At 52.4% G+C, this 23,587-nt stretch overlaps 1 protein-coding gene across 1 annotated transcript in view; it reads left to right on the forward strand.

The window, feature by feature from the left end:
• The first annotated feature begins 579 nt into the window (after nucleotides 1-579).
• Nucleotides 580-23,587, forward strand: part of SP6 (Sp6 transcription factor) — a 104,685-nt gene continuing 81,677 nt past the window's right edge. The window contains exon 1 of the mRNA XM_078645581.1: nucleotides 580-761. The gene's annotated coding sequence lies outside the window, so the exon portion shown is untranslated. The remainder of the gene's footprint in view (nucleotides 762-23,587) is intronic.

The following is a 23,587-nucleotide window of genomic DNA, read 5'->3' on the forward strand; positions in this document are numbered from 1 at the left end:
GGTTCCAGCGCCTTGAGAGACGGTGCGAGAACCATTACATGAGATAATGGTCGCCTGTTATCGACAGCGGGTAGGGGCGCTATGGCGAATTGTATGAAAAGTGACTCCGGAGCTACTTTTTGTAACCTTGCACGTACTACGGTGTAATCACACTACTAATTAATAAAAGCGCTTTAAAAATGCCTAAAAATATGTAGATAATGAGCCACTAAGTGCATACGATGATTAATTGTACTTGGTTACGGTCTGTATTATCACACATGTCCTTATTGTCCTATAACACGCGCCCGCATCTAAAGCGCCCCCTCCCTCCAGACAGCCAATGTAAATCCCAGGGCGGCTCCTGCAGGAAGGGGGTCCTAATCCCGGCCCCCGGACCCTTTCTTCTTTAACCGCCGTGTTTGTGGTGTCTGCCCCCACCTTGCCAGCTTCAGATTTCACAGGATAGGCCCGGGTGTCAGCTGGTACCTGCTTCGCCACTCCACCTCTGAAAGAGTTAACGGGAGGTGGGAGGGGCCAGGTTTGGGAAAAAAGGAGCGCAGCCAGTTGTGAGTCACTCACTCACCTTTCTTCCTTGGCTGCCGCTCACCTTTGCTGGAGCTCACTTGCCTCAGATCACACACGAAGTCTGAGCCGTGCTATTTGGATTGTCCCTGTCAGACCGAAAGGATTTCACGAACCGTCACACTTGGACAAGTGTTGGATCTGAACACGAACCCGATGCAATCACGTGGAAGGCGGCGACACTAGCCACCCCCCAGGTATTATTTGTAAATCTGTTCTTTTTTATTTTTTATTTACAAGACGCCTTGTGAGAAGCGAGCGCGGTTTAAGGTAATCGAGTTGGTGTAAAGTACCGTCGTTCTGGAAATATCGTCGTAAACATCAGTCTAGAAGAGCCTCTCCGACTGGAGGGCGCAGGTGCCGGACTCCTGTGTTTTTATTTTTTTATTATTTTGGCAGCAAGCGCTTTGCCTAAAGTTTTGTCAGAATATCTCCACAGGATCCGCGTGGTTTTGTATTGCGCCTAGAGTGCGTGCTTGCAGAACGCCGCGCTTTGACAAACTGTGTAGAACTCAAAAGCTCACGTGGTTTCACTATAAATGACACACACCGCGACAACGAGAGCCGGTGACCTGACACATTCTGAGGGTGACAGAGCGCCGATCAGGTGGGTGTGGTTTATGTATTATTTCTGGGGTGCAATAAGGGACGCTGGAGTATTAAGAACACCACCGTGCCTCTTTTCTGGGGTGAAATCTCCAGATAAAGTCCTGCAGGTGGCTGTATGTCGTACCGGGGTTCGCAAGCAACGACTCTTCCGATAGTCGTTGGCCGTGGTGACGGGGAGGGGGGGGGGAGGGGTTGAGTGTCCATTAGTGCAGCAGGTGCAGTAACACCGCGACCCAGAGGCCTGAGGGCTCCGACTGAACCCTGAGTATTGATCTATCTTATGGTTCAAATAGCAGCCAGGGGGTCAAGATGGTGGTGCAGTGTGCACGAGAACCTGTGGCATCGAGGTGGTGGTGCTGTGTGCACGAAGACCAGTTGATTCAAGGTGGAGGTGCTGTGTGCGCGAGGACCGGTGGCTTCAAGGTGGTGGTGCTGTGTGCACAAGAACCAGAGGCTTCAAGGTGGTGGTGCAGTGTGCACGAGGACCTGTTGCTTCAATGTAAAAGTAAAGTAAAGTCCACATTTGTAAAGCGCACAATCACCTGTAAGGGTCTCTAGGCGCAGGGGGCCGTCGGGAAGATTAAGCAAGCTATTGCCCAGAGTCACATGGTGCTGGGCTAACCTGCCGCCGGAGCCGGGGATCGAAACGTGGTCCCCAGATTCCAGCGTCAGTCGCCCTGGCCGCAGCGCCACACCTCTCCCTTTATGTGGTGGTGCTGTGTGCACAAGGGCCAGTTGATTCAAGGTGGTGGTGCTTTGTGCACAAGGACCAGTTGATTCAAGGTGGTGGTGCTGTGTGCGCGAGGACCAGATGCTTCATGGTGGTGGTGCTGTGTGCACGAGAACCAGGGGCTTCAAGGTGGCGTGGCGGTGCTGTGTGCACGAGGACCTGTGGCTTCAAGATGGTGGTGCTGTGTGCACAAGGACCAGTTTATTCAAGGTGGTGGTGCTGTGTGCACAAGGACCAGATGCTTCAATGTGGTGGTGTTGTGTGCACGAGGACCAGATCCTTCAAGGTGGTGGTGCAGTGTGCACGAGGACCTGTGGCTTCAATGTGGTGGTGCTGTGTGCACGAGGACCAGATGCTTCAAGGTTGTGGTGCTGTGTGGACGTGGAACGGTGGCTTCAAGGTGGTGGTGCTGTGTGCTCGAGAACCAGAGGCTTCAAGGTGGTGGTGCTGTGTGCACGTGGAACGGTGGCTTCAAGGTGGTGGTGCTGTGTGCACGTGGAACGGTGGCTTCAAGGTGGTGGTGCTGTGTGCACGGGGACCGGTGGCTTCAAGGTGGTGGTGCTGTGTGCACGAGGACCAGAGACTTAAAGGTGGTGGTGCTGTGTGCACGTGGAACGGTGGCTTCAAGGTGGTGGTGATGTGTGCACGAGGACCAGATGCTTCAAGGTTGTGGTGCTGTGTGCTCGAGAACCAGAGACTTAAAGGTTGTGGTGCCGTGTGCACGTGTAATGGTGGCTTCAATGTGGTGGTGCTGTGTGCACGGGGACCGGTGGCTTCAAGGTGGTGGTGCTGTGTGCACGAGGACCAGAGACTTAAAGGTGGTGGTGCTGTGTGCACGTGGAACGGTGGCTTCAAGGTGGTGGTGATGTGTGCACGAGGACCAGATGCTTCAAGGTTGTGGTGCTGTGTGCTCGAGAACCAGAGACTTAAAGGTTGTGGTGCCGTGTGCACGTGTAATGGTGGCTTCAATGTGGTGGTGATGTGTGCACGAGGACCAGATGCTTCAAGGTGGTGGTGCTGTGTGCACGATGATCGGTGGCTTAAAGGAGGTGGTGCTGTGTGCACGGGGACCGGTGGCTTAAAGGTGGCGGTGCTGTGTGCACGAGGACCGGTGGCTTCAAGGTGGCGGTGCTGTGTGCACGAGGACCGGTGGCTTCAAGGTGGTGGTGCTGTGTGCACGATGATCGGTGGCTTAAAAGAGGTGGTGCTGTGTGCACGGGGACCGGTGGCTTAAAGGTGGCGGTGCTGTGTGCAGGAGGGCCGGTGGCTTCAAGGTGGCGGTGCTGTGTGCTCGAGGGCCAGAGACTTAAAGGTGGTGGTGCTGTGGCAGTGCCGTGTGCACGAGGATCAGAGGCATCAAGTGGCGGTGCTGTGTGCACGTGAGAGAAGAGGGCTTCTCTTTTCAAGGACGAACTCTCGGGTGTAGACCTTCAGGGCGACCTGTGATAGGGAGACGAGAGCTGGGTGGCATGTATGGAAGGCTGCTATAGCAGGGTAGGCTGTGGTATGAAGACAGTAGCAGGGTAGGCTGTGGTATAAAGGCGATAGCAGGGTGGCCTGTGGTATGAAGACAGTAGCAGGGTGGTCTGTGGTAGGAAGACGATAGCAGGGTGGTTTGGTGTATAAAGCGAGAGCAGGGTGTGCTTTTGTAAGAAGACCATAGCAGGGTGGCCTGCGGTAGGGAGACGATAGCATGGTGGCATGTTTGGAAGCGAAAGCAGGGTGGACTGTGGTATAAAGACAGTAGCAGGGTGGTCTGTGGTGTGAAGAGGATTGCAGGGTGGCCTGTATGGAAGCGATTGTATGAGAAGCTGCTTTTCTGGAATGGAATACCCGGCTGAAGGCTGGGCATCCAGGAGTGACGGCGGACGGCGTCATCTGTAAATAAAAGAAGGACGTTCGTGGTGTGTAGATGAATCAATGGACCGTGTATGGAGAAGATGAATGAGTAAACTGCGTGGTGTGTATGGATGAATGCATAGGTTGAGTAGAGTGAATGCGCAGACGAGTGGAAGGAGGTGTGGTGTGTACATGAATGAATGAGTTGTGTGGCGTGGAGAGGATTGCAGAACCGAATATGAGTGGAGTAAGACTAGAGTGTGGATATGTGTGTGTGTGGGGGGGGGCGATATGTTGAACGTGGCGCTTGTGACGCCGTAGGCGCTTCCTCACAGAAGCACGGGCTTGTGACACAGAATACGTGTGATTTTCGGAAATCTTTTTTGGAGGGCACGTTTTTACTTTGTGTGTCAGCATTGTAGCCGCTGTTTAAAGGTGTCCCCACCGCGGGAGTGGAGCGGGTACCACAGCGCCGTCCCCTGTAGCCCCTGGCCGCCCGGGAGAGTTCCTTTTACAGGGCCGCGGTACAGGCAGGGAGCGCGCACACTCAGGCGGGTGCGCTCCCGAGACGATCAAAGTAAAAGCGAATAATCCTTGTTCAACTGTGTCACAGGTCAGTCTTAAAAGGGGGAGGGGGATACAGTCTCTAAGGTTCCTCACCTCCCGCGCGTTTCCATCATGCCACGGAACGTACTAAACACGTTTGGGGCACACCTGTAGGTGGGGGGGGGGAAAGCACTGAAACAGACACCAACTTAGTGTGTTAAAGGCCGCTTTATTTGGAATCAGGTGCACCTACGCAATAAACCCCACCTGGCCTGTGCCGAACAAAACTAGTACTCTCTAAATATTAACCGCCTAACAGCCCCCCTCCACCCCCACCCCTAATTGTATCCCCAACATTGCAACAAAGTATCAACATCCGCTCAGCAACCTACCCCCAACTTCAAATGACCTTAGTGACCTTCCTGACCTCCGCTCCCCAACTGCCCCTACAGCCCCAGGCCTCCTGTGAATCCCCCTTTTTCTCCTAGGGAAACGCCACCCCTCACAGCACCTGTTCCAGCGACAACCACTCTTGTACCCTAACTCAGGTGCACCCTCAACCAACAAAGCCCCTCACAACCCCCCAAGAGGCCCACCCTGGCCTAAAACATCCCACGGACATAGGGAGGGAGGGCGGGACAACGCTTTCCACCTAGCACCCCCGGCTGCCGTGTCACTGCACCTGAAATGGTGCCCCCAGCTACAAAATGGCCGTATATATCCCCGGCCAGCCCAAAAACCGCCCAAGGAGCCCAAACCAGCCCAAGGAGCCCAAGCTACGGGTGCCTGTCTAGGACACCTATCCCCCCCCCCCCCCTACTGCCCCAAACATCCCCGGGTGTGCAAGCCTCCCTACGGTCGGCTGCCCCCCCAAATCCCCCTTGGGGCACACCTGTAGGTGGGGGGGGGGAAAGCACTGAAACAGACACCAACTTAGTGTGTTAAAGGCCGCTTTATTTGGAATCAGGTGCACCTACGCAATAAACCCCACCTGGCCTGTGCCGAACAAAACTAGTACTCTCTAAATATTAACCGCCTAACAGCCCCCCTCCACCCCCACCCCTAATTGTATCCCCAACATTGCAACAAAGTATCAACATCCGCTCAGCAACCTACCCCCAACTTCAAATGACCTTAGTGACCTTCCTGACCTCCGCTCCCCAACTGCCCCTACAGCCCCAGGCCTCCTGTGAATCCCCCTTTTTCTCCTAGGGAAACGCCACTCGGAAGTCGTTTACGCCTTCCGACCCCCCCCTTAGGACTCCTGCCTCCTCGGATACCTAATCACCCCTAGCGCTCTATCCAGTGCCTCCTTCAACTGTACTACGTACAATTCCATGCCATATCTAGAAAGGTGTACCCCATCCTCCCTGAAAAAATACACCGCTCCATATCGCAAGTCAGGATGAACCATTCTCCCCACCCCTTCCTTCTCACAGAAATCCCCCATCACCCGATTAATCTTCCGTCGGGCCCTGTCTATCGCTCCCGGGCGCTCAGCACCCCTCCACACCCGCCTGGGGATCAATTCGGACCAGATCACATGGCACCCCGCCCACCGCTGTTTGATCTCCCGGAGGTCCCTCATCATCTGTTTTACCACCGCCAGCCCTTTGCACTGCACCAAGTCATTCTCCCCTAAATGAATCACCACCACATCCGGACACACTCCCGCTCTCACCACCGTACTCAACATAGGCAACAACTCGTGCCACCGCATTCCCCCCTTGCCCCGCCAGTGACACCTATACAGTCCAGTATCCAGTCCCAAATTCAATGCACGATGCTTGTCCCACTCCGCCTGCTCAGCCCTCTTGACAAACGAGTGGCCCACCAAATAAACATTCAACAACGCCACTTCCGGCCCCGCCACAGCACCTGCAAAGAAACACATATCAGGCTTCGAAATCACAAAGACGTCACCCCTTCCACCTCCCGCAACCGCACGTACGTCCGGTAACAATCCGACTTCCACCGTCCCAGCCTCTGAATCTCCTCCTTCCCCCACCCCTTACGCGCCGCCTCAGTCGCCGCCCCGATTCTGAAGGAGTGGGTCCCAAACAGCAGGGGGTCCTCGCCCAAGTCCCGCAGGGCGCGCCGCAAAACCCACAAAGCCTGCGCCGCCGTCACCCTACCCCCACTACTCCTGCCAAAAACCTGCCCCGCCTCCCGGCTCCGGATCTCCATCAGCCGCCTACCCCACGCCGCGGGACAAGCTCCCTCCTGCTCCCCCGGGCCCAGGACCACCCAAGTCCCCACCCCCCTCTGATCAGTTTTGGAATGCCGCAGCCGCACCGCCACTTCTCGCGCGCGCAGCTCCACATCATCCCACCCCACTCCTGGCGCCCCCTTTGTCCCCAACAATTCCGACACTCGAAAAGCACCATAAAAAAGCCAAGACATTAACGTGGAAAAGCGCACCACCTCGCCCTCATCTCTGCACACCTCCGGCAGCGCGCCAATGATTTTTAACAACAACGCCACCGTGACCGGACGCCTCAAGCGGACCGCCGCGCCCTTTTCCCTCGCCCAACCCTCCAAGAGCCGGGCCCCCAGCTCCCCTGCCGACGGAACGTAGCCCCACCACAGCTTACCCATGAACGCAACAGCTGACAACTTGCCCGCGATGGTGACCCGCGACAAACCCTTCTCCATGAGCTCCAACATGTACCTTACCACCTGCTCCTCGCGCTGCCACCGGTCCCCCCGCCTCACCGCGCCAGACCGCAAGAATTCCTCCCAGGATTGCTCGTAAGCCCTCCACGTTGACGCCGCCACGGATCTCTTCACCAGCTGGAAGACCCTGGCTCTCCCACCGACCACATCTCTCCCGGCACCGGCGTCCTGACCTCCTCCGCCGCCGTGGCTAGCCCATGGAACCTCTCCCACTGCGAACGAGACAAAGCATCTGCAATGTCATTGTCCACACCCGGTACGTGTCGCACCTGAAAAAGGATGTCATTCTCCAAGCAACGCAGCACAAACACTCTCATCAATTTCAGCACTTGCGGGTCCCTGGCCGACTGCCTATTCACCACCTGGACGACAGCCATATTGTCCACTCGAAACAACACCCGCTTGTGAGCCAACTCCCCGGCCCACACCGTGACTGCCACCACCAACGGGAACAATTCCAAAAACGCAATGCTCCGGCCGCCAGCCTGCCAGTGTGCCGGCCACTGCTCCGCGCACCACCTACCATCCCAGTAAAGGCCGAAACCGCCAACACCCGCCGCGTCCGAGTACATGGTAACGTCCCATTCCCAATCCTCCGCCGGCGCCATGGGCACTCCGTTGAAACGCTCCAAAAACGCCTGCCACATGCACAGGTCCTCCTTCACTCCCGCCGACAACCTCACGTGGTGGTGTGGCAAAGCCAACCCGGACAACGCCATTCCCAACCGCCTGCAAAACGTCCGTCCCGCCCGCACCACGCGGCAAGCAAAGTTCAAGTGCCCCAACAACACCTGCACCTCTCGCACCACCACCTTCTTGCAGGCCAGCATGTCGGCCACCAGCCCTAACATAGCCGCTTTCTTATCGTCCGGTAGGCGTGCTTCCATGGCGACCGAGTCGAGCTCGATACCGAGAAAGGACAACACCGTACTGGGACCGTATGTTTTCTCCGGTGCCAGGGGAACACCAAAGTCCCCCATCAACCCGGCCAAACCGTCCAGCTGCCGCTGGCAGTCCGTCGCGTCGGGTCGCCCCACCAGGAAAAAGTCATCCAGGTAGTGCGTCACTGACTCCGAGCCTGTGCGCCTGGAAAAAACCCACTGCAGGAACGAACTGAAACGCTCAAAGAGCGAGCACGAGATGGAACAACCCATCGGCAGTGCCTTGTCCACAAAAATGCACCCCTCAAATTGAATCCCCAGCAGCTGGAAATCCGCCGGATGTACCGGGAGAAGCCGAAAGGCCGACTTGACGTCGCATTTAGCCATCAAGGCGCCCCTCCCTGCCGCCGTGACAAGCCTCCGCGCCACGTCCACCGACGAGTAAGTCACCGACGCCAAGTCCGCCGAAATGTACGCGTTCACCGACTCCCCCTCCGGCCAAGACAGATGTTGTATCAGCCGGAACTGCCCCTCCTCCTTCTTGGGCACCACCCCAATGGGGGAGATGATCAAGTCAGGCATCGGTGGCTCCGTGAACGGGCCCGCCATCCTCCCTTCTCTGACCTCCTTGAACAACTTCTCCCGCACGATACCCTTGTGTGCATTGACTGACTTCAGATTGTCCGCCCAGCGGGCAATCCGGGGGCCCTCGTAGCCCAGGCGGAATCCCTCCCGAAAACCCCGACGCAGCACCTCAGCATCCTCCGCCCGCGGATACGCCGCCAACCAGGGTTCCATCCTTTCCAGCCTAACCGGAGTACGAGCCTTTGCCCAAAGCTCCGGCTCCCCCCCCTCGCCCCCCACCCCGCTGCCCCCCTCCCTGGGGACCTCCGTGCCCCTGCTGGTGGCCTGGCTGTCCAACGAGCCCCCAGCACCGCTGCGCCGGGTGCCGCTTTCCGCAATTCGAGCACTCATGCCTAAAACGGCAAGTTGCCCGCCCGCACGACCCTCTATTGAAATCCCAACAGGCCCCGAGCGCGGCCTGCCCGGTGGACTCACCCCGCCCCACCCCCCGGGTGGGGCGCGCGGTAAAGGGGGGGGAACCCACTGGCAACCCACTGGCCGTGTAAATGGTGTGGCCGAATTTGGCCCCGCCCATCGTCTGCTGGTACAAGTCCGCGTCCAGCTCCCCCCACAATGCTTCCGGATCCGCCGCCATTCGCGCCCGAAACTCCTCGTCATAGTGCGACCATGCGAAACCGCCGTACGTCACCTGGGCCCTCCGCACCACATCCATGTATTTCATGAGTGCCACGGATCGGTCGGGGAACTTCTCGCAGTACACACTTGCGTAAATAAGGAAAGCCGCCGACCAGTTGTCCAGTGTCAACGGCACCTTCGGACGCCTGGCCAACTCCTGCTCTTCCTCCTTCGATCCCTCTTTGGACGTCAACTCCCGGTGGAGAAGCTTGAGTATGTCGACATACTCCCCCTTCCAAATCTTTTCCTTCGTAGCCAACGACAGGTGCGCACCCAGTGGCTTCGTAATGCCCATGTATGGCAACTTACGCACCGGTACCACGCAACTTTCCTTCCCGCTCGCCGCCTCCTTCCCGGCGACCGCACCCGGCACTTCCCGCGCGCCGGCGACCGCCCCCGACCCCTCTCCCTCTCGCGCGCCTGCGACCGTGTCCGACCCACCTCCCGCGCCGGCCACCCCGTCCGCCGCGCCATCCGTGCCCACTCCGGTGTCCCGCATGTACCGTCCCCGCACCAGCCTCCAACCCTCAGCTCCCTCCCCCCCAGTCCCCACTGAAACTTGTACACATCGCCGCTTACCACTCTCCGCCCCTTCTCCCGTCTTACCTGGCGTCAAGGTCGGCGTCCGAACCGGATCCCGCCGCCTAACCAGTGGAGCTGAGGGGGCCGACACTCTCGGTGCTTCCTGCCTCGCCGGCACCTGTAAAATACTGGCAACAACATTACATTCCCCCCTGTCCTCCCGAATCTCCCCTTCCTCCGCGGACTCCTCCGCCGCCACATCCACACATTCCCGACCCCCCCTTGGGGGATCCACCCGGCTCAAGCCCGCTCTCTCCCGACACACTCTCATCAATTCACCCAAATCCACACTCCCACGCCGATCCCTTCCACTCACGCCCGGTTCAATAAGTTGTTCATCCCCAACTACTCCCCCGCCCCCGGCGGCCGTAACAACCCTTCGGGGGGGGGCCGGCGGGGCTGACCCCCGCCGCCATCCACCACGCTCCATTGACAGGTCCCTCGTTGGAGCGCGACCGCCCGCACTAGACAGAGCCGGCCCATCCTCTCGGTGGAGTAGAGCCGCATGCTGCTCACCCGAGCGCCTCGCAAGCAGCTCCTGCCAAGGGAAAAAAGTGGAGTCCAGCATACCGGGGTGCACAAACCCACCATCACCCCCCCACTCACCCCACCCACTCTCCCACCCCAGCGGCGCCCCCCGTCCCCACCCCGCCGAGTGACCGCCGCGACGCGAGGGAACCCCTCCGCCACCCATGCCCCACCCACCCATGCTGCTCCAGCCCCCGGTGCCACCCCACCCGCCGGACCCCCAACCAGGCCCCGCACCCCTTCCGTACCCTCCATCCCAGCCCCCCGCCGCGCCCCACGCCCCCCCCCCACATGCCCCCCCTCCACCCCCCCCATACCACCCCCCGTCTCCCGACCCACCCCCTACCCCCCACACGCCCCCGCCTCTCCCGCTCTCCAAGCCCCCCCTCCCCTTGGCCCCCCACCCCCCCCCCTCTCCAGCCCTGGGGACGATCCTCTCTCCTGTACCCCCAAGCCCCTACCCCCCTCCGACCCTGAAGAGCTCCAGTCCAACTCTGTGTCTGCCCCCCCACCCATCTCCTCCACCTCAGTCTCTTCCACCACCTCAGGGGACCCCGCCCCCCCCACTCCTTCACCCCCACCCCCCCCTCCTTGCACCTCCTGGTTCACCCCCCCTGCACTCCCTTCCCCCGACCCCCCCGCCCCCTCACCAACCAGCCCTGCCGGCACTGTAGACACCCCCTCCCCCCCCACCCCTCCGTCCCCGTCAATTGCCGCCCGCACCCCCTCCCCCCCCACCGCCACCGGTGCCTGCCCTCCGCCACCCTCCACGAACTCCAGGGGCTTCTTAAGCGCCCCCCGCTGGCCAGCCTTCGCGCCCCCGCCCTTTCCCCCCGCCTTACGCGGCACCGCCGCCACACGCTTCTTCGCGGCCTTCGCGCCGCCGCCCCCAGCCCCGCCTCCCCTCTGCACACTCAGAGCCGGCCGCGGTCGCGACCGCGGCGGCTCACAGGCCCACACGGCCGCCGCGGCGCCGTTGGCAGCGCGCCGCGGCGGAGGCCTCACCTGAAAGTCCGGCCTGAGGACATCCAGCCGGCCCGCCTCCCCCAGCAACCGCAACGCCTCCGCGACTCTGGGATCCCGCTCCGCCATCACAAACAACACCGCTACGTAGGAAACGAAAACCGACGCTCCACAGCACCCTCTCGCGCCGCCGAACACCACGTGACAAGGACAACGCTTTCCACCTAGCACCCCCGGCTGCCGTGTCACTGCACCTGAAATGGTGCCCCCAGCTACAAAATGGCCGTATATATCCCCGGCCAGCCCAAAAACCGCCCAAGGAGCCCAAACCAGCCCAAGGAGCCCAAGCTACGGGTGCCTGTCTAGGACACCTATCCCCCCCCCCCCCCTACTGCCCCAAACATCCCCGGGTGTGCAAGCCTCCCTACGGTCGGCTGCCCCCCCAAATCCCCCTTCTCTCAGGGAATGAGTTATGTGAGGTGAACGCGTCGCTGTTCTCACTGTTTGCACCGACCGCAAAACCCGCCGAGAATATGACTTTAAAGCCTCTACAAGAGATAGAAGCAGTCTTTTCTGTCTATGTTCCTGCATATTTTTGCTGATGCCAATAAAAGCCTTTTTAAATAATAAAAAAAAAAAAACTTAGCACTCGCTTTTTCTTGAAATAATCTATAAATATGTTTCTGTTCCCCCCAGCTCCCTGTCGCTCTCCCACGACCTCCCCCCGTGGAGTGCCGCTCTGTACCTCCCCTCCCCTCGCTCCTACTGCATTTTCTGATATCTACTTAACTTTCCCCGCTTTCCAACTGCACGAAGCGTCGCAACGAAATCTACAACTGTTTCTGTTGCCTCAGTGTTCAGTCCCAGAAGGGCCTTCACCCGGCCTTTACTGGGGGCCTGAACATTTGGGCAGAAGGATTAATTTAACTGAAGTATTCTTTTTTTTATACATAGTGTATGTTCGCTTTGGCGCGCTCTGACGTAAAATAACAAGAATAAATCAAAGTTGAAATATCGGCAGGTCGTGGTTAGAGGCCGATATACATGGGATTGTTGTATAGCTTCTAAATATCCTTATATCGTGTTAAGTTAGCATAGGTACATTTCGGATTTAAACGCCATTTTTCCTTTCTTGCAACTTCTGCACACGACCCTTATTTGTTGACTTAGCTTTCAACCTAGTGGTTTGCCGTGGTGTATGTGAGAATAATATGTTATTGCTCTGATATCAGTTTTGTTTAATAAACCATGTCTGCACGGAGAGTGCTGAAGTTTCAGGAGCAACACGATATGGAATTGTTATGAGGTCTGATCTCCACGCCTTCATAGTCATAACACAAGTGCAGCCTTTGCCAACTTGGGCTTGAGGCGGGATTGATATTGCTTTTGCACGAGAATTGTTAACACACTTGATGCGGTGCACATGCAGAGAGAGCTGGTGTATGCTGATGTGATTCCTTCATGCTAGGACACTAAGGTATGGGCCCGCCCTAAAACAACCCAAAGAGACCTTCTTAGATAATAATATAATATATGTGTTAGGGAGGGTGAGATATAAGTGTTGTTAACTCTTATTCATTACAGCATGTTAACATGCTGTCACCATTCGCTTTTTATGTCTTAGTAACTATGCTGATAATTTTGCTACTGATAATAAGTGTACTTGTATTATCTAAGATACTGCGCCTGAGAAGACGGCATTAGTAAATAAACATTTCAAATGCACATGTGTCTTCTTTACTCCATGTTCTGGTTTGTAATGATAATATAACGAAAGAGTGTTCATGAGTCCCACGTACCCTGAGGTACTGTAAGTTCATGTTCTGGTTTGTCTAAACATTGGGTGTTTGATATGTCCAATGAGACACTGTAGCTAGCTCGGTAAGGGGTGAGTTGGTTGCTAAGGTAAGTTTTGGGACACCCTAATTTGCCGAGGTTCCACTCCTCTGTGCACAGTTCTGTGTGAGTACAGAAACCCTGCAACATGGCGCCCAACGGTTTCGGTGGTCTTATATCATGACACTCGAGTAGTTTATCGTTCATGCCTTAACCCCTTCACTTCCGTTTCCGGAAAACGGGGTGTTGGTGAAACCTACCTATTTCTTGGAATAGGTCTTTATTCAAGCTTGATTCTTACCTAAACGGTTTCTTTGGATTACTACCCAGTTGTGCTACAAAGTATTCTTTGTTTTTTCTTGTTTCCAGTTCTGTAATGGCGGCAGCGGTGGCTATTGCGCAGCATAGTCGCGTAGCGGTACGCAACCATCTTCAGACGTACCAGGTCCCAGTAGATGGGATGGCTGTGATTTTCGTGGTATGTGCAGATCCGGCGTTTCCTTACGAGTTGTTTTACTCTTGGGTTACGTTTCCGGCTGTGGACGCTAATTCTGGTTTGTTCCACTCCTACACCGCCTCAGATGTCCCAGCTGAATATACGCCGTACAGGGCATTGGAAATACCTATTGATCATTGGCAGCATCGAGTTTGGTTTGATGGCGCCCTCCCCCACTCTATGTCCCCTGCGAGGTTAGGCCCACTCTCAATTCCAGGTACTAATTGGCCTGCGTTGGGTGGCTTTACCCCGCACCCGAATCACGGGGCTTGCACCCTGGCAGAAATTCGCAGGCTGCATGTAGTTTCCATTTCCGTGATTCGTGCTTTAGTGCAATACATCGGTCGACATCTTCCTGGTGGTCCCCAGGGGGGTGCGGCCGCTCCCCTGGAACGAGGCGGAATGCGTCTCAATCCAGTGTTGTTAATTCGGTTTTTGGTGCGCGTCCGGTTGACAACGATGACTTCCCATTCTGGCTAGCAGAGAAGTTTGATCAACTGGAGGCGGTTTTTCCGAATTCTACTCCTGCTGATAAACATAGAATGTTGACGATTACTCTACCGAAGGATATTACTCCTGAACTTGCTGACTGTGACAGCTGGGGAAAAACATTTGCGGCAGTTTATACCAGGTGCTTCGGCACCCCGTCTATGACTGCCCTGCCTGAAATCGTTAGACGTGTTCAGAATGATCACGGTCCAGAGGCAGCGGTTGAATTGGGTATGCGCCTGTGTGGTTCTTTTGAGATTGTAAGTGATCTCATTCTCTCCAATGTTAAAGGAGATGCAGTTAACTTTCAGGTGTCGAATGCTTTGGCTGCTCTGCCCGATGCCGACAAACCCCGCCAGTTAGCAAAAATTGTGGTGGCCGCTTATAAAACGATTGGCCGCACAAGTAGGGGTCTGAAATATTTTCCAGTGAAGGAGAAAAAACAACCACAGGGACAATCTGCAGTGACAGATGCCCAGCCCAAGTCCAAGAAACAAAATTGGCCTAAAAAACAGACACAGGGGAAGCTTACAACGCAGACTCAGGGTACTTTTCCTGCAATACAAGCTCCTGCGCCACCCGAAAAAGTTTATGATTTGCGCGACCGCGCGATGATTAAATCGCCTGATCGTTTTCAGGGTTCTGATCAACGCTCTCCTCGTTCCTTTCAGGACACATCGGCCCCGAAGACCGGAGGAGGAGGGGGTGGACGTGGACGTGGTGGCCAACAAGGACGTGGCCAGTCCCGCCAGACGGACGGCGCAGTGAAGCAGGAGGATTCTACGCCTAGGCGTCCGCAGTTTGCGAAAAAGAAAGTCGCATCCTTAACAGCGCATCGATATGCCACAGATAGTGAGAACGCGGCTTCGGAATCTGACGTGGGCTCTGACCTTGCTGGACAGCGCGGCGGAGATAACCATAGTCAGAGAGGCGCTGCGTCCACTACTGAGGGTGACAGCGACTGATGTCTACGTTGTGATAGAAACAGCGGATACTAGACTTGCTCCCCCTGAAAGACTATATGAAATTGTCCTGTTAATTGAAGGTGACATACAGCGTACCGTTAAAGGTGTATTTTGGGAGAATCTGTCTTCTACATATGATATTTTACTTTCGGAGGCTGACTGGCCCCCACCTTTTGTGCTCGCGGCGCCGCGAGGGGAGGAGGTAATCCTACCCAGTTTCGCGAACACTGTCTCGAAAGAGCATGCGCAGCATTTTGCAGAAGAGTGGGCTCGGGCTCTCGCGCCGGCTCTGTACCGTAACCAATGTGGTTGGGATAAATTGTCGCCTTGCCACGAAATTCCGTTGCGGTCTCAGCCGCAGCCTCAACCTCAATATCCCATTCGGCGTGAAGCAAAATCTTCCGTCGCGGAAATCCTTGAACAATTGGAATATCAGGGAGTTATTGAAACGTGTGTGTCACCGATGAATAATCCCCTTTTTACTGTGAATAAACCTGACGGATCATATCGTTTGGTTTTGGATTACCGGCATTTGAACTCGCATTGCCGTAACTGTGCAGTACAGAATACCCACGGCTCTGCCCTAGTGGATAGTCTCGTGCGTAAGCGTTTCAAGACAACGCTTGACATATCCAATGGTTTTTATGCCCACAGATTGGACAGCTTTAGCTCCCAATGGACCAGTTTTACAAGCGCTGGAGTCCAAAAGCATTTCCGGCGTCTTCCAATGGGCTACAAGAATAGTCCTGGTGTATTTACCGCTCGAATTGTCTCTATTCTGGAGGCACTCGACCCTGATGCTTTTTCGTATGTGGATGACATATATCTCACAGACGACGATATTTGGGAGCATCTGTGTCGTGTAAATTCTCTTGTTTGCAACTTCGCGGACATGGGTTACAAATTCAACTTTGCAAAATCGCACATTGCTGAACACACAGTGTTGTTTTTGGGCTATGAGCTCAACAATGAAGGTAGAGGTTTGGCTCCTCACTTCTTGGAGAAGTGCGCACAATTGCGCTCACCGACAACTCTGAAAAAATTACAATCCTTACTGGGCTTTTTGAATTTCGGCAGAACTTACATTCCGGAATATGCCCAGCGTATCAAGCCTTTGTATGCTTTGATACAACCGACTTTCTCTAAATCATGCTGGCTGCCTGAGCATTCAGCCATTTTGCAATCCTTGCAGGCTGATCTGCTCGCTTCTAAATATTTACTGACTCGTGATAACCACACCAACCTGGTAATAAGAATTATTCCTGGGACGGTGGGTTTCACCTACCTCACTTTTAATGAAGGTGACACAGTACCTATTGCTTACAAGTCACACTTGTACACCTCGGCTGAGATGCGCTTTCCCACCATAGAAAAGGTTTTAACTGCTGTACAGATGGCTATTCTAAAGGAACGGGCTCTGTCACAGGGGAAACGCATGCTAGTGGTAACACCCTGTCCTCATTTGGAGGCAGTCACGAAAGCCAGTGTACCAAATTCGAAAGCTTTGCACCCTCGGTGGATTCAGTGGGCTGCGTCATTGTCATCCTCGGATGTCATGTTTATTTTTGACGCTTCCTTACGGTCGCAGGAGTTCTTGCAGTATGAATTCGTTCATCCTGCTCCTCTGGCGATGCGACCTTTGGAGGACTTCCATTGCATCATTTACACTGATGGGTCGGCGCAGGTTGCGCATGGCTCTAAACATGCCTACGTTTCCGCATGCGCCATTGTGGTCGGTGCTATGTTGAATGATGAGTTCATTTCCAGGGAGGTACACACGTTGCCCCTGGGCGATTGCACCGCACAATTAGCAGAGCTTCGTGCTCTATTACTAGCTTTGGAGTACGCGGATCCAAGTGTTACTACTCTAATTGTAAGTGATTCTTACTACTGTGTCCAGTCTTACAATGAAAACTTGTTCTTTTGGATTCAAAATGATTTTCATGATTCCAAGGGTAGCACAATAAAACATAAAATGATCTGGGTTCGAGTGGCAGAGCTTAAGGCTATGTTGCCACTCGTTTATGTGATTCATACTCTCGGTCATCAGCGCGTGGGAGTTCACGCTTTTGGCAACTCGCTTGCTGATGAAGCAGCGAAATCAGCAGTATCTACATACTTAGTTGCAGCAGTTACTAGGTCTAAAACCAAGATTGATAGCGACATCTTGGCAGCGATTGCTGCCTCTGAGAAGGGAAGTAAACATCCTTCGGGATTCCCTTCGAAGTATAAATACCACTTAAGTCCCGAAAAGGTTCCTTTTGTGACAATTCCTGATGTTGGGGAACGGCTGATTCCCAACTCGGATCGCAGAACAGACTTGATTACAGCGGCTCATGAAGGTGTGGCGTCTGCGCATGCGGGCGTCTCAGCCACTGTAACGCAATTACAACAACGTTTCTGGTGGCGGGGACTGTACAAACAGACGCGTGATTATGTCCTTCTTTGTGACATATGCCAGCAGATTAAACCTTCAACTGCTACGCGTCCGCCACAGACTCAGTTGTACATTTCTAATAAACCACTAGGCTGTGTTTATTTAGATCACTGCGGTCCATTTTCATCTGATACTGCGTATAAATACATCTTAGTAGCAGTTGACTCATGCACACGCTTTGTGTGGTTATGGCCACATCGCAGCGCTGATTCCCGGACTGTCATCAGAGATTTGCGTATCTTTATAGGGATTTTTGCCTGTGGTACCTTCCATTCGGATCAGGGTCCGGCTTTCGCCTCTAAGGCGTATAAGGATGCCATGACTTCGATGGGGGTCCAAGTCAAGTTTTCGTCACCCTACAGACCCGAGGGTAATAGTGTAGTTGAACGAATGAACCGTGATTTAAAGCAATCTTTGACAGCCCGAGTTATAGGCACTGGCAGAAATTGGCTGGCTCACCTCTATGGCGTGCAGCGTGCTCTTAATAATCTCCCTAGAAGGTCTCTGGGTGGGCGGACCCCATACGAAATGCTCTTTGGCATCAAGATGTTCGTCCCTGACCTTGACGGTCTAGACTCGGTGGTTCGCGCCACTTCCTTTGACGCAGATGAACATTGCAATGTTTTACAGGATCTACAAAAGACGAGAGACACTCTTGCAAAGGAACATTTGCCCTCCTCATCGGATGATGCGTTGCAGATCCCGGTAGTTGGCTGGCTACCCCAAGTTGGAGAACTGGTTCGAGAGAAGATCGACAACAAGAAAGAGTTTGGTCCCTCCTATCGCGCTCCGGTCCCAGTGCTTGGAGTGAAGGGCACAAGAACAGTCATTTTACCACCACTTCCAGGTCGTAAGGAAAACAGGTTTATTTCTGTTGACAATGTCAAGATACACAGAGTGGCCGATTCTTCTTAGCATGACACCGGCTGTTTCCTGTCCTTCCATTGTGAGAAATTCAATTATGCCCACTGCTTCTAATAGTGAACCTGAGGTGGCCATCGAATTACCTGCTGTTTCCACTCCATTATTGAATACTTTACCAGGAACTAACCTTGATGAGACAGACTATACATACCCCACTGATTTATCCATGCCTGACCTGCAAGCTCGTTTAGCCACGGAATCCAGGTTTTCATTTGACTCTGCTTCCCTTGCCTCGAAAAAACCCTCTAAAATTGCATTATATGCTAGCCTGTTTAAAACACATTTTTTGATACCTCCTTGGATATACATTTGGCTGGTCCTTTTTTCAGTTTACCTTTTTATGTCTATTGGTTTTGTGTTTTATTTTTTTCGGATTATGAATGGACACTATGTCGAGGAGAGAACTTGCATTACTCATTTGAATGGAACTTTGGCCCCACTTTCCTCTTCACATTCTACACACAGATTAAAAAAAAAACTTGAGTTTGGTTAACATCACAGCGTGGCCTGTTCTGGATGGAATCGCGTGGGATGCAGTTCGTTTTCAGATTCATGGTCCAACGGAAGTCGTTAATGTCCCTAATGTACTAAGAGTTAATATGGGGGATGTGGTGAAACAAAACATTCGTTCTGATGATTGGGATGTTAATGCTGTGGAAAGTTTGTTTTCTGATTTGAAATATTATGCTGCTTTTGATGCTGAGGATTTATATTTAGAATCTGCTAATTATGGTGAATTGTTCTGTTACCAACATTATGGCAATCACTTCTTACACAAGACATCTTCCCGTAGGGATGCGGTTAATTTTACTCAGTGGGAACATTGCCCAGCACCAACACAAGGGAGTTCAGAAACGTTTCTTAAAAAGTATACTTATTTCACTGACTTTAATCAGTCCAATCCCGAGTCCTTTTATTTTAAATTTCACAAACAGCCACTGTCCAAGGTTCGACTTACAAATACAAAATTGTTATATTCAAAGGCCTTCCTGGATCAATTAGTTACTGGAGGGTATGAGTTATGGAAGGATACCATAGACCTTAAATCAGTTTGGGGCTCAAGGGCCTGGCAGGTACAAGGCACTGAGGCTTTGCACCGTGCATGTCTCATCCCAAATCATATGTGGTTTTTAAATGAAACCATTTCCCAGACCACATGCTTTGGATTGGCTACATCTAAAAGGTTAAACACCCCGTCTTTCCCGGATTTGGAGGAATATGAGAATTGGAGTAATTTTACTAAATTGTCCATTAGTGATATACAGGCTCTACTTCTGAATTCCTCCTTTAACATTTCCAGTATGAATCCCAAGGGTTGGCTGCTTTGGCACCGTAGTGCTGATTCTTGCCAAAAGAGATTTTTAAATATAACTGACGGTTTTAAGGCTGTTAAATCTGATCCCCGTTTTGATTTGAGTCATACTGTCACCTCTTACTCAGTTGGCAAGTTGTGTCAAGCTTGGCTGAAACATTCAACTTTACCTGCGGTTAAGTATCACCTTTCCAAACTGGATGCAGACGTGGATTTGAATGATTTCATTAAGGGCCCAGCTAGTGGCAGGTCTAAAAGGTGGTTATATGGTGTTTACAATGAAATTTGGAAACTCTCACAGATTGAGGCTGCTTCACGCCTTAGGGCTATTGATCAGGCAAATCTTGAGAAAGTGCTTGCAGTGGTTGACAATAGCATTAACGTGCTTTCCTCTAGAATTTACACATTAGATAATATTGTGTCGTCTGTTGTTGATATTGTGCATGACGAAGTGTCTGTATTATACCATGGTCAAAATCAATTACGTTCAATCATGCAGTTTGCATGGACACTACAGACTCTAAAAATGGGTAAAGTTCCCTGGGGATACATGAACGTTTCCTCTTTATTTGCACCGTTTAATTTGACAGACAAACAACGCTTGCTTTCAATGCGTGATGCTTCCTTTTCTATGCTCCATATTGAAAGATTGGAATCTTTACCTTTCTCTGTGGCAGAGACCACTGCTGCTACGTGGCTTATCCACGGTTTAATAACGCTGCCTTTTGCTTTATATAAGTTTTCAAATTGTATGAAATATGTGCCAATAGGTCGTTTTGAACCCTTAGGTAGCGGTTTTCTTCATGAGGTCTGGTCACTCCCATACACATACAGATGTTTCAAGGATGAACAAGAGGTTTATCTAACAGGGGATGAGTGTACTGAGACGCCAGATCATTCTTTAATGTGCAGACACATACAGTTACACGGTTCATGTAACAAGGACAGACCGAATATGGCTTGCGTTTTACAGGGCACTCCAGTTCCTGCTATCATCCCCACGTTTAAATTGTTAGAGAATGGTAGTTATTTAATGCTCAATAATGAAAACTGCTGTGGTTTGATTAAAGGTATAGCTTTCATAGTAACGGTTAGTGAGCGAGTTATTTGCTGCAGAAATGTTCTTTATCCTCCCACACGTGAACATAGGGAGTCTTCCATTTGGCCACAGATACCGACCTTGGGAGCAGAATTCAGCGGCATGGCTAGAATAAGAGCTCTATTGTCCCAGAAAGAGGTGGCCTTGAGCTCGGCCCGTGAAACTTTCGTGCTTCACATTGCTAACACCCGCACGGAGGTTCAGGCTCTTTTAAACACTGATTTGCCCTTGCATTTCGGAGCCATGGTCCGTTCTATCTTTAACGCATCCTCCACAACGGGCCTAGCACATTTTTTTAAAGTTGTTAGCGGTGGTCTCGTGACTTCCTTTGAGAAGATTTTTGGAGTCATCCCTGCTTTCTTCCATTCTATTTTTTCATCCTTGTTTGGAGGGTTCCCGTTTTTGCTTGCATTAGCGGCTGGCGCATTGGTGGTTTTCTGCCTTTTTAAATATGGATGCCCTTCCTGTGCAAGACCACGCACAGCTACTACTGACGCGGTTTCGCAACCGCATGCTTGATTATTATGGCACACTGCCGTTGGCGACTCTAAGCACGTCGTTTGGATTATCTTTTCGGTTCTCCTATTTCACCTGTGTCCAGCCTGTATTTCACTGCCTGACCTGTGATTTCCTTTGGGCCATTGATTTGTGTCTCTGCGGACCAATATCTTCTGACGTCGATTTTGATCAACTGATGAGTCCTATCATTGCTCACGAGTTGGTTTGTTCTGACGAAAGGGTTATGGCCTTGGCGGTGGCACATGGACTAATGGGTCCCTGGGATGTGTTGTCGGCAGCGCGAAATTTCTTGGAACGGAGTTTTCTTGACAACCCACCGAGCTGTCCTCTGATGGTTATAGAGGATGCGGTGCTGGATGATCACGTATGTTCCTTTCATCTTTTAAATTGGATGGCTGAACTGTTTTCGGATGAGGACAATGACTTCCTCCTGGAGGCTGTTGCAGCTTACTTTTCATATACAGTCTTATCATAGACACTGCCTCAAATTGACATGCTGATTGATAGCATTTCCTTGATTTTATTGACTTTTGGTCAAGACATTTTATTTTTTGCTTGCCTATTGGCTTGAGCCACATTATATTTGTGGGCTATTTTTTGGCATTAATTTTTATAATTGAATTTTTATTCATGCTCGTTTATACATGGATTCTGCTCTCATGTGATGGCACTTCTGTTACCTTATTTAGTCCGTTCTCGGATCATGGGGGGGTGTTGTATAGCTTCTAAATATCCTTATATCGTGTTAAGTTAGCATAGGTACATTTCGGATTTAAACGCCATTTTTCCTTTCTTGCAACTTCTGCACACGACCCTTATTTGTTGACTTAGCTTTCAACCTAGTGGTTTGCCGTGGTGTATGTGAGAATAATATGTTATTGCTCTGATATCAGTTTTGTTTAATAAACCATGTCTGCACGGAGAGTGCTGAAGTTTCAGGAGCAACACGATATGGAATTGTTATGAGGTCTGATCTCCACGCCTTCATAGTCATAACACAAGTGCAGCCTTTGCCAACTTGGGCTTGAGGCGGGATTGATATTGCTTTTGCACGAGAATTGTTAACACACTTGATGCGGTGCACATGCAGAGAGAGCTGGTGTATGCTGATGTGATTCCTTCATGCTAGGACACTAAGGTATGGGCCCGCCCTAAAACAACCCAAAGAGACCTTCTTAGATAATAATATAATATATGTGTTAGGGAGGGTGAGATATAAGTGTTGTTAACTCTTATTCATTACAGCATGTTAACATGCTGTCACCATTCGCTTTTTATGTCTTAGTAACTATGCTGATAATTTTGCTACTGATAATAAGTGTACTTGTATTATCTAAGATACTGCGCCTGAGAAGACGGCATTAGTAAATAAACATTTCAAATGCACATGTGTCTTCTTTACTCCATGTTCTGGTTTGTAATGATAATATAACGAAAGAGTGTTCATGAGTCCCACGTACCCTGAGGTACTGTAAGTTCATGTTCTGGTTTGTCTAAACATTGGGTGTTTGATATGTCCAATGAGACACTGTAGCTAGCTCGGTAAGGGGTGAGTTGGTTGCTAAGGTAAGTTTTGGGACACCCTAATTTGCCGAGGTTCCACTCCTCTGTGCACAGTTCTGTGTGAGTACAGAAACCCTGCAACAGGATGTGATGACTGCTGTCAATTCGGAGACCCTGAGGCGCGTGCTGTGGGTTGTAACAGAGATGAGACGTGTTTCCTGCTGGGCCTCAGATTCGAGCACTTTATTTCACCAATCTGCCAGGTTTAGCAAAAGTGCCGGATTTAACGCAGTGGAGGCCCCTTGGCAGTCGAAGCTCCCCCCCCCCCACACACACGCAAATGATCTCCTAATACGTCTTTAATTTTACCAACGCCAACAGTTGTCGCGGGGACCCTAAAAGGAGTGGGGCCCATAGGCTGGTGCCTACTTCGCCGATTTGGTAATCCGGTGACTGCCGGCGTTGACCCCATGTCTATACTCGCAGCCCGCCGACAGCCCCCTGTTTGATGCTGCGGGGCTAGGAAAGGGCAAGTACCGGCAACTAATGAAAACAAGAGGGCTGTTAGCCATGTTAACTCTCTGTTCCTCCAGCTAGCTGCACGGCACCCGAGAGCAGCAGGGCAGGGGTACCAGACCCTAAAGGGGACGTGTGGTGTAGAGAAAATCAATCAATCAATCAATCAGGTCATTTGTAGAGCGCACTACTCACCCGTAGGGTCTCAAGGCGCTGGGTTGGGGGGGGGGGGGTGCCGTTACTGCTCGAACAGCCAGGTCTTGAGCTTCCTCCTGAAGGAGAGGTGGTCTTGGGTCAGGCGTAGGTCGGTCGG

This window comes from Lissotriton helveticus, chromosome 5_1, assembly GCF_964261635.1.
Source record: "Lissotriton helveticus chromosome 5_1, aLisHel1.1, whole genome shotgun sequence".
Classification (NCBI taxonomy): Eukaryota; Metazoa; Chordata; class Amphibia; order Caudata; family Salamandridae; genus Lissotriton; species Lissotriton helveticus.